The sequence below is a fragment of the Schistocerca piceifrons genome, chromosome X, assembly GCF_021461385.2.
Source record: "Schistocerca piceifrons isolate TAMUIC-IGC-003096 chromosome X, iqSchPice1.1, whole genome shotgun sequence".
NCBI lineage: Eukaryota > Metazoa > Arthropoda > Insecta > Orthoptera > Acrididae > Schistocerca > Schistocerca piceifrons.
Window position 1 is genome coordinate 793,703,137 of NC_060149.1, and position 15,097 is coordinate 793,718,233.

The window sequence follows — 15,097 nt, forward strand, 5'->3', positions numbered from 1 at the left end:
CAAGGCTGTCTGATCGTGTCTGATCACGTTGCGTGCTATCCTAATCATTTGGCCCTTGATTGCTCCTGCGACTATTTTGTAGTCAGAGTTCAGTGAACATATAGGTCTCAGTTTGTTAACGTCTTTCGTTCGTTGTTGTTGTGGTCTTCAGTCCTGAGATTGGTTTGATGCAGCTCTCCATACTACGCTATCCTGTGCAAGCTGCTTCATCTCCCAGTACTTGCTGCAACCTACATCCTTCTGAATCTGCTTGGTGTATTCATCTCTTGGTCTCCCTCTACAATTTTTACCCTCCACGCTGCCTTCCAATGCTAAATTTGTGATCCCTTGATGCCTCAGAACATGTCCTACCAACCGGTCCCTTCTTGTTGTGCCACAAACTCCTCTTCTCCCCAATTCTATTCAATACCTCCTCAATAGTTATGTGATCTACCCATCTAATCTTCAGCATTCTTCTGTAGCACCACATTTCGAAAGCTTCTATTCTCTTCTTGTCCAAACTATTTATCGTCCATGTTTCACTTCCATACATGGCTACACTCTATACAAATGCTTTCAGAAACGACTATCTGATGTTCACAAATTTCTCTTATTCAGAAACGCTTTCCTTGCCATTGCCAGTCTACATTTTATATCCTCTCTACTTCGACCATCATCAGTTATTTTGCTCCCCAAATAGCAAAACTCCTTTACTACTTTGTCTCATTTCCTAATCTAATTCCCTCAGCATCACCCGACTTAATTCGACTACATTCCATTATCCTTGTTTCGCTTTTGTTGATGTTCATCTTATATCCTCCATTCAAGACACTGTCCATTCCATTCAGCTGCTCTTCCAAGTCCTTTGCTGTCTCTGACAGAATTACAATGTCATCGGCGAATCTCAACGTTTTTATTTCTTCTCCATGGACTTTAATACCTACTCCGAATTTTTCTTTTGTTTCCAATACTGTTAACATTTGTTATTAGGGCTCCCAAGTATTATACTACCTTTAGCTCAAGAAAAACAAACAGAAGCAAACGATTTTCTAGGTTTACCGTAAGGATTCAGAATGGCATCCATTTTGGTTGTCGTCAGCATTCGCATTGTCACTCAGCATCGCTAGTGGTTCGTTGGTTGCTGATGTCTTTGTTCCCCTTCGAAGGCCGCAGAGGCCGAGCGGTTCTAGGCGCTACAGTCTGGAACCGCGCGACCGCTACGGTCGCAGGTTCGAATCCTGCCTCGGGCATGGATGTGTGTGATGTCCTTAGATTAGTTAGGATAAGTAGTTCTAAGTTCTAGGGGACTGATGACCTCAGCAGTTAAGTCCCACAGTGCTCAGAGCCATTTGAACCATTTGTTCCCCCTCATCCTCCATTTCAGTAGCCCAGTCCGCCGTATCTGAGTTTTTATCTACATTGTGGCCTTCAGATATTCGCTTCCGCGCAGTGCGACCGCTATTTGCTGATCTTTGTATGCAATGTGTATTTTCGCTGTGTTTGGTGGATGGGTCCTTTGTCTTTTTTGTCGAATCGAGTATTGGGGTCAACAACGGTGCTTTGTTTTCCGGTGGACACTTCGGTAACTTGTTCTTTGTCTTTCATTTGTAGTTCACATAATTTGTCTCTGGTTTTGGCAGCTTCTGTTTCAGCTGCTGGATGGGCTATTCGCCTTTTCATATTCTTTCGAGGTGTTGAGCTATAGTCTTCAGGCGTATTCACTGAATTTCCCATGGGTTGCGGACTAGCATCATTATGGCCAGACTCCGCGTGCGTTTCTAAAATGGCTGTCACTGAGGCATTCTCTCTTTCCGCCTCCAGAATATTGCTTGGGGTCACAGGTGGGGATCGCGCAGCACCGCCGGCCACGGCGACATACGTCAGAGGCATGCTTACAGCGCCGGCCGCACGGGCGGTTAGCTGGGCCACGCGCCGCCGCGTGTTTATTGGAGTTGCAAATGGCACACGTGCTACGTTGTCCGTCATAGAGGACCAAAGCGCGGTAGCCAGATACAGTCATGAACGATGGGATGTGTTTCAATAAATCAATCCTAACTTGACAACTGAAAATGCTATATTCTCTTTTCTCTGTGAGGTACTAGATGGGCTAAACAAAAAGTTTCGAACGCTTGGCGTATTTTTTGATTTAACAAAGGCATTTGACTGTGATGATCTCACAATATTGCTCCAGAAGATGGACCATTACGGAATAAGGGGAGTAGCTCACAATTGTTTCACCTCTTGCTTTAGCAACAGGCAGCAAAAGGTCATTATTCACAATGTTGATAACGGCTGTGATGTGGGATCTGAGTGGGGTACTGTCAAGTGGGGGGTGCCCCAGGGATCAGTGTTGGGGCCGCTCCTGTTCCTTATTTATATAAATGATATGCCCTCTAGTATTATGGGTAACTCTAAAATATTTCTGTTTGCTGATGACACTAGCTTGGTAGCAAAGGATGTTGCGTGCAGCATTGACTCGGCTTCAAGTAGTGCAGTACATGACCTCAGTTCATGGCTTGTAGAAAATAAACTAACGTTAAATCATACATAGTAAGACACAGTTTTTACAGTTTCTAACACACAATTCAACAAAACCTGACGTTTTAATCTCACAGAACGGGCATATGATTTGTGAAACTGAACAATTCAAATTCCTAGGTGTTCAGATAGATAGTAAGCTGTCGTGGAAAGCCCACGTTGAGGATCTTGTTCAAAGACTTAATACTGCCATTTTCACTATTCGAACGGTATCGAAAGTGAGTGGTACTTCGACACGTAAATTAGTCTACTTTGATTATTTTCATTCACTTATGTCGTATGGTATTATGTTTTGGGGTAACTCTTCCCATTCTAGAATGATATTTTTGGCTCAGAAACGGGCGGTTCGGGCAATAAGTGGTGTGAGTTCACGAACCTCTTGTCGACCTCTGTTCACGAGTCTGGGTATTTCGACATTGGCCTCTCAATATGTATATTCCTTATTGTCGTTTCTTGTTACTAATATTAGTTTATTTCCAAGAATAAGCAGCTTTTACTTGGTTAATACTCGGCAGAAATCAAACCTCCATTTGGATCGGACTTCCTTAACTGGCTGGCTCTGAGCACTATGGGACTTAACATCTATGGTCATCAGTCCCCTAGAACTTAGAACTACTTAAACCTAACTAACCTAAGGACATCACACACATCCATGCCCGAGGCAGGATTCGAACCTGCGACCGAGCAGTCGCGCGGCTCCGGACTGAGCGCCTAGAACCGCTAGACCACCGCGGCCGGCTTCATTAACTCTTGTGCAAAAAGGTGTGCAGTGTACTGCTGCATCCATTTTCAATAAGCTGCCACTCGAATTCAAAAATCTTAGCAGTAATCCACGCGCTTTCAAATCGAATCTGAAGAGTTTCCTCATGGGTCACTCCTTCTATTCTGTCGAGGAGTTCCTTGAAAAATTAAAGTGATTCTCATTGTATTGCTGATAGCGTTTGCTTAACCTTCTGGACTGACTTTTTTTCAGGTTCATGAGCATGTATTTTTATCTGTTATTACTTTTATGTTGTAAGTTCATGTACTGACACGTTCCATGACCTTGGAGATTTGCTCCTAAATTTGGTCCTACGGAACTTGACATGTAAATAAATAAATAAAATTGACGAACTCCATTCAGAACCGGCAAAGGAAACTCTCTTCGAAATCGGAAATGGCACTCTCATAGTCACTTAAAACTCGACTAATATGATCGTTAGGAATCTCAAAGGGGAGCTCAAAAACTCGTACAGTGCGCAAACCTAGGCCAGCATACGTTATTTGCACCTCACTTATACTTCCGTTTGAATGTACGTACTTCATAGAAAGCAGGTGTTGACAGATGTGAAAATTACCGAACTATCAGTTTAATATGTCACAGCTGCAAAATACTAACACGAATTCTTTACAGACGAATGGAAAAACTGGTAGAAGCCGAACTCGGGGAAGATCATTTTGGATTCCGTAGAAATATTGGAACACGTGAGGCAATACTGACCTTACGACTTATCTTAGAAGAAGGATTAAGGAAAGGCAAACCTACGTTTCTAGCATTTGTAGACTTAGAGAACGCTTTTCACAATGTTGACTGGAATACTTTCTTTCAAATTCTAAAGGTGGCAGGGGTAAAATACAGGGAGCGAAAGACTATTTACAATTTGTACAAACCAGATAGCAGTTATAAGAGTCGAGGGGCATGAAAGGGAAGCAGCCGTTGGTAATGGAGTGAGACAGGGTTGTAGCCTCTCCCCGATGTTATTCAATCTGTATACTGAGCAAGCAGTAAAGGAAACAAAGGAAAAATTCGCAGTAGGTATTAAAATCCATGGAGAAGAAATAAAAACTTTAAGGTTCGCCGATGACATTGTAATTCTGTCAGAGACAGCAAAGGACTTGTAAGAGCAGTTGAACGGAATGGATAATGTTTTGAAAGGAGGATATAAGATGAACATCAACAAAAGCAAAACGAGGATAATGAAATGTAGTCGAATTAAGTTGGGTGATGCAGAGGGAATTGGATTAGAAAATGAGACGCTTAAAGTAGTAAAGGAGTTTTGCTATTTGGGGAGCAAAATAACTGATGATGGTCGAAGTAGAGAAGATATAAAATGTAGACTGGCAATGGCAAGGGAAGCGTTTCTGAAGAAGAGAAATTTGTTAACATCGAGTATAGATTTAAGTGTCCGGAAGTCGTTTCTGAAAGTATTTGTATGGAGTGTAGCCATGTATGGAAGTGAAACATGGACGATAAATAGTTTGGACAAGAAGAGAATAGAAGCTTTCGAAATGTGGTGCTACAGAAGAATGCTGAACATTAGATGGGTGGATCACATAACTAATGAGGTGGTATTGAACAGAATTGGGGAGAAGAGGAGTTTGTGGCACAACTTGACAAGAAGAAGGGACCGGTTGGTAGGACATGTTCTGAGGCATCAAGGGATCACAAATTTAGCATTGGAGGGCAGCGTGGAGGGTAAAAATCGTAGAGGGAGACCAAGAGATGAATACACCAAGCAGATTCAGAAGGATGTAGGTTGCAGTAAGTACTGGGAGATGAAGAAGCTTGCACAGGATAGGGTAGTATGGAGAGCTGCATCAAACCAGTTTCTGGACTGAAGACCACAACAACAACAACAACAATAACAACAACTTCATAGAGCCACCCGTCTCTGCAATGACGCGATTCCAAATCATCGAATCCTTAAGTTTCAAATATGCAGTAGTAGTTAATGGTGAAAGACGAACACCAATAATTTCAGTCGACGGAATTCTATCGTTCTCAATAACAAACGTTTGAAATTCAAATGAACACGATTTCACACAATCTTAAGCAAAATTACACTTTAAAGTATCACGTCTAGAAATCAACGACATCTTCAAATAATCGACATCAACAAATCAGAAAAGACAACAACAAAGTTGATCCAACGACCACAATAACCAAGAAGTTGAATATATATGCAGAAGGGAAATACTCAACAACCAGGAACACAGCAAACTTGTCTAGCTTTTAGAAGCGCGCAGCTGAACGTAAACACATCCGCTCGCCACGAAGCTTAAAGCCAGACTGCCAACTGAGCTACCCTAACAACACTCACGACCCATCCTCGCAGCTTCTGTTCTGAAATTACGTCGCCTCCTACCCTCCAAACTTCATAGAAGCTCTCCTGCGAACCTTGCCGAACTAACACTCCCGGAAGAAACGCTATTGCAGAGGCATCGCTCAGCCACAGCCTGGGGAGGGGGGATGTTTCCAGAGTGAAATTTTCACTCTGCAGCGGAGTCTGCGCTAAAATGAAACTACCTGGCAGATTAAAACCCTCACAGTTTTAATCTGTCAGGAAGTTTCGAAACATCGCACACTCCGCTGCAGAGTAAAAATTTCATTTTGGAAACAATCCCCAGGCTGTGGCTGCGCCATGTCATCGCAATAGCCTTTCTTCTGGGAGCGCTAATTCCTCAAGCTTCGAAGGAGAGCTTCTGTGAAGTTTGGAAGGTAGGAGGCGAGGTACTGGTAGAAATAAAGTTGTGAGGACGGGTCGAGAGTCGTGCTTAGGTAGCTCGTTTGGTAGTGCACTTGCCCGGGAAGGCATAGGTCCCTAGTTTGAGTCTCGGTCCGACACACAGTTAAAATCTGCCTGTATGTTCCATAACAGCACACAGTCCGCTGCAGGGTGAAAATTTCATTCGGGTAGTTTTTTTTCTTAGCTTAATTGAAAACATGTAGTTGTTCATCTCCTTTTGTACATATAACCCCAATGCTGCTTTACTGCCGGTGACGGTGTGGCCCTTAGACTCAAGTCAAAGGACCCGCCTGTCTAGCCGATATGTCGTTTTTCGCAGTGTCGACATGATATTCTATAGGCTAAATGCAACACTATTATCGATATTATATACGGTGGTCTTATCGAAGTTCTCTTTTTACTTAATGTGACGTCTGTACAGGGTGTTACAAAAAGGTACGGCCAAACTTTCAGGAAACATTCCTCACACACAAAGAAAGAAAATTTGTTATGTGGACATGTGTCCGGAAACGCTTATTTTCCAAGTTAGAGCTCATTTTCTTACTTCTCTTCAAATCACATTAATCATGGAATGGAAACACACAGCAACAGAACGTACCAGCATGACTTCAAACACTTTGTTACAGGAAATGTTCAAAATGTCCTCCGTTAGCGAGGATACGTGCACCCACCCTCCGTCGCATGGAATCCCTGATGCGCTGATGCAGCCCTGGAGAATGGCGTATTGTATCACAGCCGTCCACAATACGAGCACGTAGAGTCTCTACATTCGATACCGGGGTTGCGTAGACAAGAGCTTTCAAATGCCCCCATAAATGAAAGTCAAGAAGGTTGAGATCAGGAGAGCGTGGAGGCCATGGAATTGGTCCGCCTCTACCAGTCCGTCGGTCACCGAATCTGTTGTTGAGAAGCGTACGAACACTTCGACTGAAATGTGCAGGAGCTCCATCGTGCATGAACCACATGTTCTGTCGTACTTGTAAAGGCACATGTTCTAGCAGCACAGGTAGAGTATCCCGCATGAAATCATGATAACGTGCTCCATTGAGCGTAGGTGGAAGAACATGGGGCCCAATCAAGACATCACCAACAATGCCTGCCCAAACGTTCACAGAAAATCTGTGTAGATGACGTGATTGCACAATTGCGTGCCGATTCTCGTCAGCCCACACATGTTGGTTGTGAAAATTTACAATTTGATCACGTTGGAATGAAGCCTCATCCGTAAAGAGAACTTTTGCACTGAAATGCGGATTGACACATTGTTGGATGAACCATTCGCAGAAGTGTTCACGTGGAGGCCAATCAGCTGCTGATAGTGCCTGCACACGCTGTACATGGTACGGAAACAACTGGTTCTCCCGTAGCACTCTCCATACAGGGACGTGGTCAGTGTTACCTTGTACAGCAACAACTTCTCTGACGCTGACATTAAGGTTATCGTCAACTGCACGAAGAATTACCTCGTCCATTGCAGGTGTCCTCGTCGTTCTAGGTATTCCCCAGTCGCGAGTCATAGGCTGGAATGTTCCGTGCTCCCTAAGACGCCGATCAATGGCTTCGAAAGTCTTCCTGTCAGGACACCTTCGTTCTGGAAATCTGTCTCGATACAAACGTACCGCGCCACGGCTATTGCCCCGTATTAATCCATACATCAAATGGGCATCTGCCAACTCCGCATTTGTAAACATTGCACTGACTGCAAAACCACGTTCGTGATGAACACTAACTTGTTGATGCTACGTACTGATGTGCTTGATGCTAGTACTGTAGCGCAATGAGTCGCATGTCAACACGAGCACCGAAGTCAACATTACCTTCCTTCAATTGGGCCAACTGGCGGTGAATCTCGGAAGTACAGTACATACTGACGAAACTAAAATGAGCTCTAACATGGAAATGTCCACATAACATATTTTCTTTATTTGTGTGTGAGGAATGTTTCCCGAAAGTTTAGCCGTACCTTTTTGTAACACACTGTATAACCATGTTCTTTGTTGTAACATTCATGTAAGTGTTTTATTAATCATTTGTGAGAGCTTATGTATCCGTAATTAGTATTTGAATGTATTGCCTAAAGTACTGTGCTGTAAAAGAATAGAAAAGTTAAAACTTTACTTGTAATACTGCTTCATGCATAGGTCATTTAGGCTGGTAAACATGTAAAGCATGGAGGGAAGCCCCTCTGCAACAAAACTTGCTTGGTGGGAATAGAAAAGGTGGATCTGACGGTCGAACTGAAAGGCTCGTTTGTGGTATGGATCAGTCATTGACTAGCAGGCAACGTTGTGGCATCTTGTGAACTGAACGAGGCAAGAAGAACCGTGGGATTACATAACAGAGCCTCAATAACCTCGACTGCGGAAGTAATGTGGCTTATTATTCATGGCATTCCCCCATGAACCACGGACCTTGAAGTTGGTGGGGAGGCTTGCGTACCTCAGGGATACAGACAGCCGTACCGTAGGTGCAACACACAACGGAGGGATGTCTGTTGAGAGCCAAGACAAACGCGTGGTTCCTGAAGAGGGGCAGCAGCCTTTTCGGTAGTTGCAGGAGCAAAAATGTGGATAATTGACTGATATGGCCTTGTAACACCAACCGATACAGCCTTGCTGTGCTGGCATTGCGAACGGCTGAAAGCAAGGGGAAACTACAGCCGTAATTTTTCCCGAGGGCATGCTGCTCTACTGTATGGTTAAATGACTACTATATTAAGAAGCTTGCACAGGATAGAGTATCATGAAGGGCTGCATCAAACTAGTCTTTGGACTGAAGATTACAACAACAAATTTCATGACATACAGTGGCTGGCTCTGTACTTTGAAATTCCGACGCTAAGAAGAAAAAAATTCAGAGCTAGTTACATCGCGAGAGCGATGGATACTTTCGCCTCCTTTTTTGTATAGTCACACAGATCGTCACTGCCACCACCTTCATATCAAATTATCAGTTGCATTCTGTGCAAGTGCATGAACCAGTTATTTGCTTTCTTTTTCATTAATAAGTCTGTGCTCTGTAGACTTTGCATTGAGCACCGGTATTTTATCCATAGTCATTTACCTAGACAGGTTCCTATCCGAAGTGTTACGCTATATCCGAGTATCCTATTTTATTGAACTGAAAAATAATTGCACCAAACTTTTACCACAATTAATAAATTTTTGGAGTAGTAAATTACATAATTATTTAATTAATATAGGTTTTGAAATACTGCACGTAATTTTCACAAAAGCATAATTCAAGTTTCATCAAAGTACAATTACTAAGAGAAGATTTGAAGTGCTCAGGTTAAAGATTCTTCTTAGTGAAATAACAGTGTTTATTATTTCACGCGATATATAGTTAACAGTGTTTCTAATATTGTGTTGTAACTAATATGTTCTGCGTAGATCCGAGTCTATTGGTAGACTAGTCTCTTTGACCCCACGCTAACAACTGAGAAAGATTGAAATTTTATGTCATAACAACAGTATTCAAGAAGGACAACTTTGGTGTACTATAGCAAGTAAATAGCTAAAACTATTCAAACTACACTAGAGTCAGGTATCGCATGTCTCATCTGATCTAAATAGTAAAAGGAAGTGAATGTTTCTTGAGAATACAAATAATAATCAGTACAAAGTGTACACTTACCTGATAACTATTTCAATGGCAATAATTTCCAATAATTAAACTGACAAAAGAACCCTTGTCCAAGTTAATGGTGCTCCACCATTAGTAACCATTTACCTAGAACGATCATTAGCTTCCTACTGTACTGTACAGATAGAAAGTGTTATTGACAGCCAGTCGTTGCCTAAACGTATTAATACTCCTCCTGTGTATTTCATGACAAATCACTGGTACATTACTTGCTAAATTGCGCTACTGTCTTGTGTCGTATCAGCAAAACAGAATTTCAGTATTAAGTAAAGTCAGTCCCAATAGTTAACTGCCAGTATGAACTTGGTACAACTTTGCCTAATTAGGCTGGCGACCGTTTCCCTTTATGCAATTACAGTTTAGTAGATTGGTAATAGAACCTTGGTTCGATTCCCGTTTTTTCTGCTGCTGCTTGCTTTCTATGGCAATCTTTGGCGAAACAAAAATAGTCGAGTACTTTTACATTACGCACGATCACGGTCACATAAGTATCCTTTCACAGGAGTAACATTAATGGTGTATTGCTAATTTAGCAGTAGGCGGTAGTGTTATACATGGCGCCTCGTGACAGGACGTTCGTTAGCTTTTTTACGCAGTGAATGACGGACCATACCATATAGTATGTGCTAAGCCAGAACATACGAGTTACGAGCACTGAATGTCCAGCGGCACGAACCTGCAGTAAATTCAATAAAACAAATAATAGAAAATATTACGGAAGTTTACAATGTGAATTATAACTCATATACAATATTAAAATGGATAGAGAAACAGTGTTGTTGTTGTTGTGGTCTTCAGTCCTGAGACTGGTTTGATGCAGCTCTCCATGCTACTCTATCCTGTGCAAGCTTTTTCATCTCCCAGTACCTACTGCAACCTACATCCTTCTGAATCTGCTTAGTGTATTCATCTCTTGGTCTCCCTCTACGATTTTTACCCTCCACGCTGCCCTCCAATACTAAATTGGTGATCCCTTGATGCCTCAGAACATGTCCTACCAACCGATCCCTTCTTCTGGTCAAGTTGTGTTACAAACTTCTTTTCTCCCCAATCCTATTCAATACTTCCTCATTAGTTATGTGATCTACCCATCTAATCTTCAGCATTCTTCTGTAGCACCACATTTCGAAAGCTTCTATTCTCTTCTTGTCCAAACTATTTATCGTCCATGTTTCACTTCCATACATGGTTACACTCCATACGAATACTTTCAGAAATGACTTCCTGACATTTAAATCAATACTGGATGTTAACAAATTTCTCTTCTTCAGAAACGCTTTCCTTGCCATTGCCAGCCTTCATTTTATATCCTCTCTACTTCGACCATCATCAGTTATTTTGCTCCCCAAATAGCAAAACTCCTTTACTACTTTAAGTGCCTCATTTCCTAATCTAATTCCCTCAGCATCACCCGACTTAATTAGACTACATTCCATTATCCTTGTTTTGCTTTTGTTGATGTTCATCTTATATCCTCCTTTCAAGACACTGTCCATTCCATTCAACTGTTCTTCCGAGTCCTTTGCTGTCTCTGACAGAAAAACAATGTCATCGACGAACCTCAAAGTTTTTATTTCTTCTCCATGAATTTTAATACCTACTCCGAATTTTTCTTTTGTTTCCTTTACTGCTTGCTCAATATACAGATTGAACAACATCGGGGACAGGCTACAACCCTGTCTTACTCCCTTCTGCGAACGGCTGAAAGCAAGGGGAAACTACAGCCGTAATTTTTCCCGAGGGCATGCAGCTTTACTGTATGATTACATGATGATGGCGTCCTCTTGGGTAAAATATTCCGGAGGTAAAATAGTCCCCCATTCGGATCTCCGGGCGGGGACTACTCAAGAGGATGTCGTTATCAGGAGAAAGAAAACTGGCGTTCTACGGATCGGAGCGTGGAATGTCAGATCCCTTAATCGGGCAGGTAGAGAAACAGTAGCAGATCAAAATGAGCAGAACGAGACAATATGGGACGTACCGAGGAACATCACGGAGCTCGATAGCAGTTACGGAAATGAATAAATACACAGGTAGCATCACAGATCGGCAATTTACTTACGCGTACGTAAATGGACAGATTTAGACGATAAGCCCATCACAAAGAAAAAAAGGAGCTAATGGACAGAACGAATTAGAAAGATTACGTGGAACATAACGGCTACGCCAATAAATCGGCTGATGCGTTCAGTTCGCAACAAGCGGACAAAGAACCGATCGAGAAACATGAGGTAGAATCAGAACACGAAAATACGGTTGGGCAGAACAGTGAAAGACCTTTGAGCATGAATGATGTGTTGAAAATATTATCTACACAAATTAAAGCACAAGGTAGCACCATTAAGAGTCAAATTAGGGCACAAGTTCATGATCTTGAGCGTCAACTGAAAACACAGATCGGTTAAATAAGTCAACAGATCGAGAAGATAGACGAAACGGTAGGCGTTTTGTGTACTGCAGTCAAAGACATGAAACTTGAAATAAAAGCCATAAATACCAATGTGCAACTACGCAGGGGCAGATCAATGATATCAACGAAAGGTTCGATTTAGAAACCACAAGGAACCAGGAAGTTGTATAACAATTACTAGTAACGAAACTGGACGAAACGGTCTTCTGTCTGAAATCTGAAACAGTTGTCGAATGTAGAAATGAAAATTCACATTTAAGAATGACTGTGATTGATTCTGAGAAAGAAATAAGCAATCAGGTAAACGTTTGCAAACAGAAGTGTGAGCAAAACACTTCACAAATTCAAAGCGCAAAATTGAGACCTTGAAAGGAAACTAAGAGACAGGCCCAGTTATGTCAATGATAGGATACCTTAAACAGACTACTAGAGGGTGAGGAACACTTTGATCTGCCAGAAGACATACTGGCTGGCACCAATTGGATTTTCCGAAAAATTGCGAAAGCATTTTTCCTGAATATTTAACAGATCAGGAAAGGATTAACGTAGTTACCAGTGCACTAGCAGGTGATGTTAAACGATGGGGGCTACATTTGAACACTGATCAAATTACTTTCGATGAATTTAAGCAAAAATTTACCAAGGAATACTGGTCAGAACGAAAACAAGACTGTTTATGGCGAGAATTCTTAATGGCCAGATTATATGACAATGATGGCAGAAACCCTATGACAGATTTCTGCGAATCCTGGTACCGAAAACTGACACACATGAGAAGTAGACGATCCGAATCCAAGGTTGTCTGGGAGCCATGGAGAAACTGCCAGAGTATCCGAAGAAATATGGCGCAAGCAATCATAAAAGATTTTCTACGTTTCTAGAAAGAATGGAAGATGAAGATCGTTCGCAACGAAATGTGACTGCCCCCAGAACACGGGTAATTACAATGACAATGAACAAAATGGCGGCGATAGGTGTCGCGTTAATATGTTTCAACGAGGTAGGGACAGATGTCGAGGTCATCAGCTGCTCACGGAAAAGGATTTGTAGTGACATTATCATGACAGCAAAAACGCGGAAATCTGAGGACCACGTATGTTACGGGCCAAACCAACGCGAACAAGTTTTCGCGGCCCAAACGTAAGCAACAGAAGTGGAGTAGATAGGTCGCTGCAAGCAAAGCGACAGATGTGTTCAGGAAAGAGTCATGGCAGACAGGCGATGAAGCATATACTATCCCGACATACAGGAGCTGTAGTTATGGCAGTAGGACGAAATGAGAACTTCAAAGAAGAATGCAATGAACCCGCTACGGCAGATAACGTCACCGGGCAAGAGTAAACGTGAACATTTTCGTAGGCGAGGAAGTAAGCGCCGACGACAGTTCAGCCCCGGATCTACGATATTTTTGAACCGGGGCTAAAACTTGGTAATGCCATCTCCACCCCGTCGACGGTTTGACACAGGACTCCAAAAATTAAAAAAAACTGTTTTTCAAAAATTTTCATTTTATAGCACATCTTTCCGAAGAGTTTGATGTATAAAATATACACTATGTGATCAAAAGTATCCGGACACCACCAAAACAATACGTTTTTCATATTAGGTGCAATGTGCTGTCACCTCCTGCCAGGTACTCCTTGCCAGCGACCTCAGTAGTCATTAGACATCGTGAGAGCAGAATGGGGCGAACTTCGAACGTGGTCAGGTGATTCGGTGTCACTTGTGTCATACGTCTGCACGCGTGATTTCCACACCCCCAAACGTCCCTAGTTCCACTGTTCCCGATGTGATAGTGAAGTGGAAACGTGAAGGGACACTTACAGCACAAAAGCGTACAGGCCGACCTCGTCTGATGCCTGACAAATGCCGCCGACAGTTGAAGAGAGTCGTAATGTGTAATAGACATCTATCCAGACCATTACACAGGAATTCCAGACTGCATCAGGATCCATAGCAAGTACTATGACAGTTAGGCAGAAGGTGAGAAAACTTGGTTTTCATGGTCGAGCGGCTGCTCATAAGCTACACTCACGCTGGTAAATGCCAAACGACGTCTCGCTTGGTGTAAGAAGCGTAAACATTGGACGACTGAACAGTGGAAAAACGTTGTGTGGAGTGACGAATCACGATGTGGCTATCCGATGGCAGGGTGTGGGTATGGCAAATGCCCAATGAACGTCATCTGCAAGCATGTAGTGCCAACAGTACAATTCGGAGGCGGTGGTGTTATGGATTGGTCGTGTTTCTCATGAAGGGGGCTTGCACCGCTTGTTGTTTTGCGTGGCACTATGACAGTACAGGCCTACATTGATGTTTTAAGCACCTTCTTGCTTCGCACTGTTTAAGAGCAATTCGGGGATGGCGACTGCATATTTCAACACGATCGAGCACCTGTTCATAATGCACGGCCTGTGGCGGAGTGGTTACACGACAATAAAATTCCTGTGATGGAGTAGCCTGCACAGTCCTGACCCGAATCATACAGAACACCTTTGGGATGTTATGGAATGCCGACTTCGTGCCAGGCCTCACCGACCGACATCGATACCTCTCCTCAGTGCAGCACTCCGTGAGGAATGAGCTGCCATTCCACAAGAAATCTTCCAGCACCTGTTTGAACGTATGCCTGCGAGAGTTGACGCTGTCATCAAGGCTATAGGTGGGCCACACCATATTGAATTCCAGCATTACCGATGGAAGGCGCCACGACCTTGTAAGTCGTTTTCAGCCGTCCGGATACTTTTGATCACATGGCGTAATTGTTCGAGGAAATGGAAGACATGTTATTCGCTCTTCAGTGTGCCAGGGTGCAGTGCTACACCTCTTCACACACCACTCTTCTATCGCACGTCACTGTATTCGCTTTGTGGAATTCAAACCTTATAATTTGTAAAACAAGCCATCTAACATATGTTCAGGACAGTGTAAATTAAAATGTCCTGTTGTGCCTCTCCTGCTCCTAGTCGGCAGGTTTGACATCCTACCACTCCGTAAAAAACTCACAATTAATACTGGG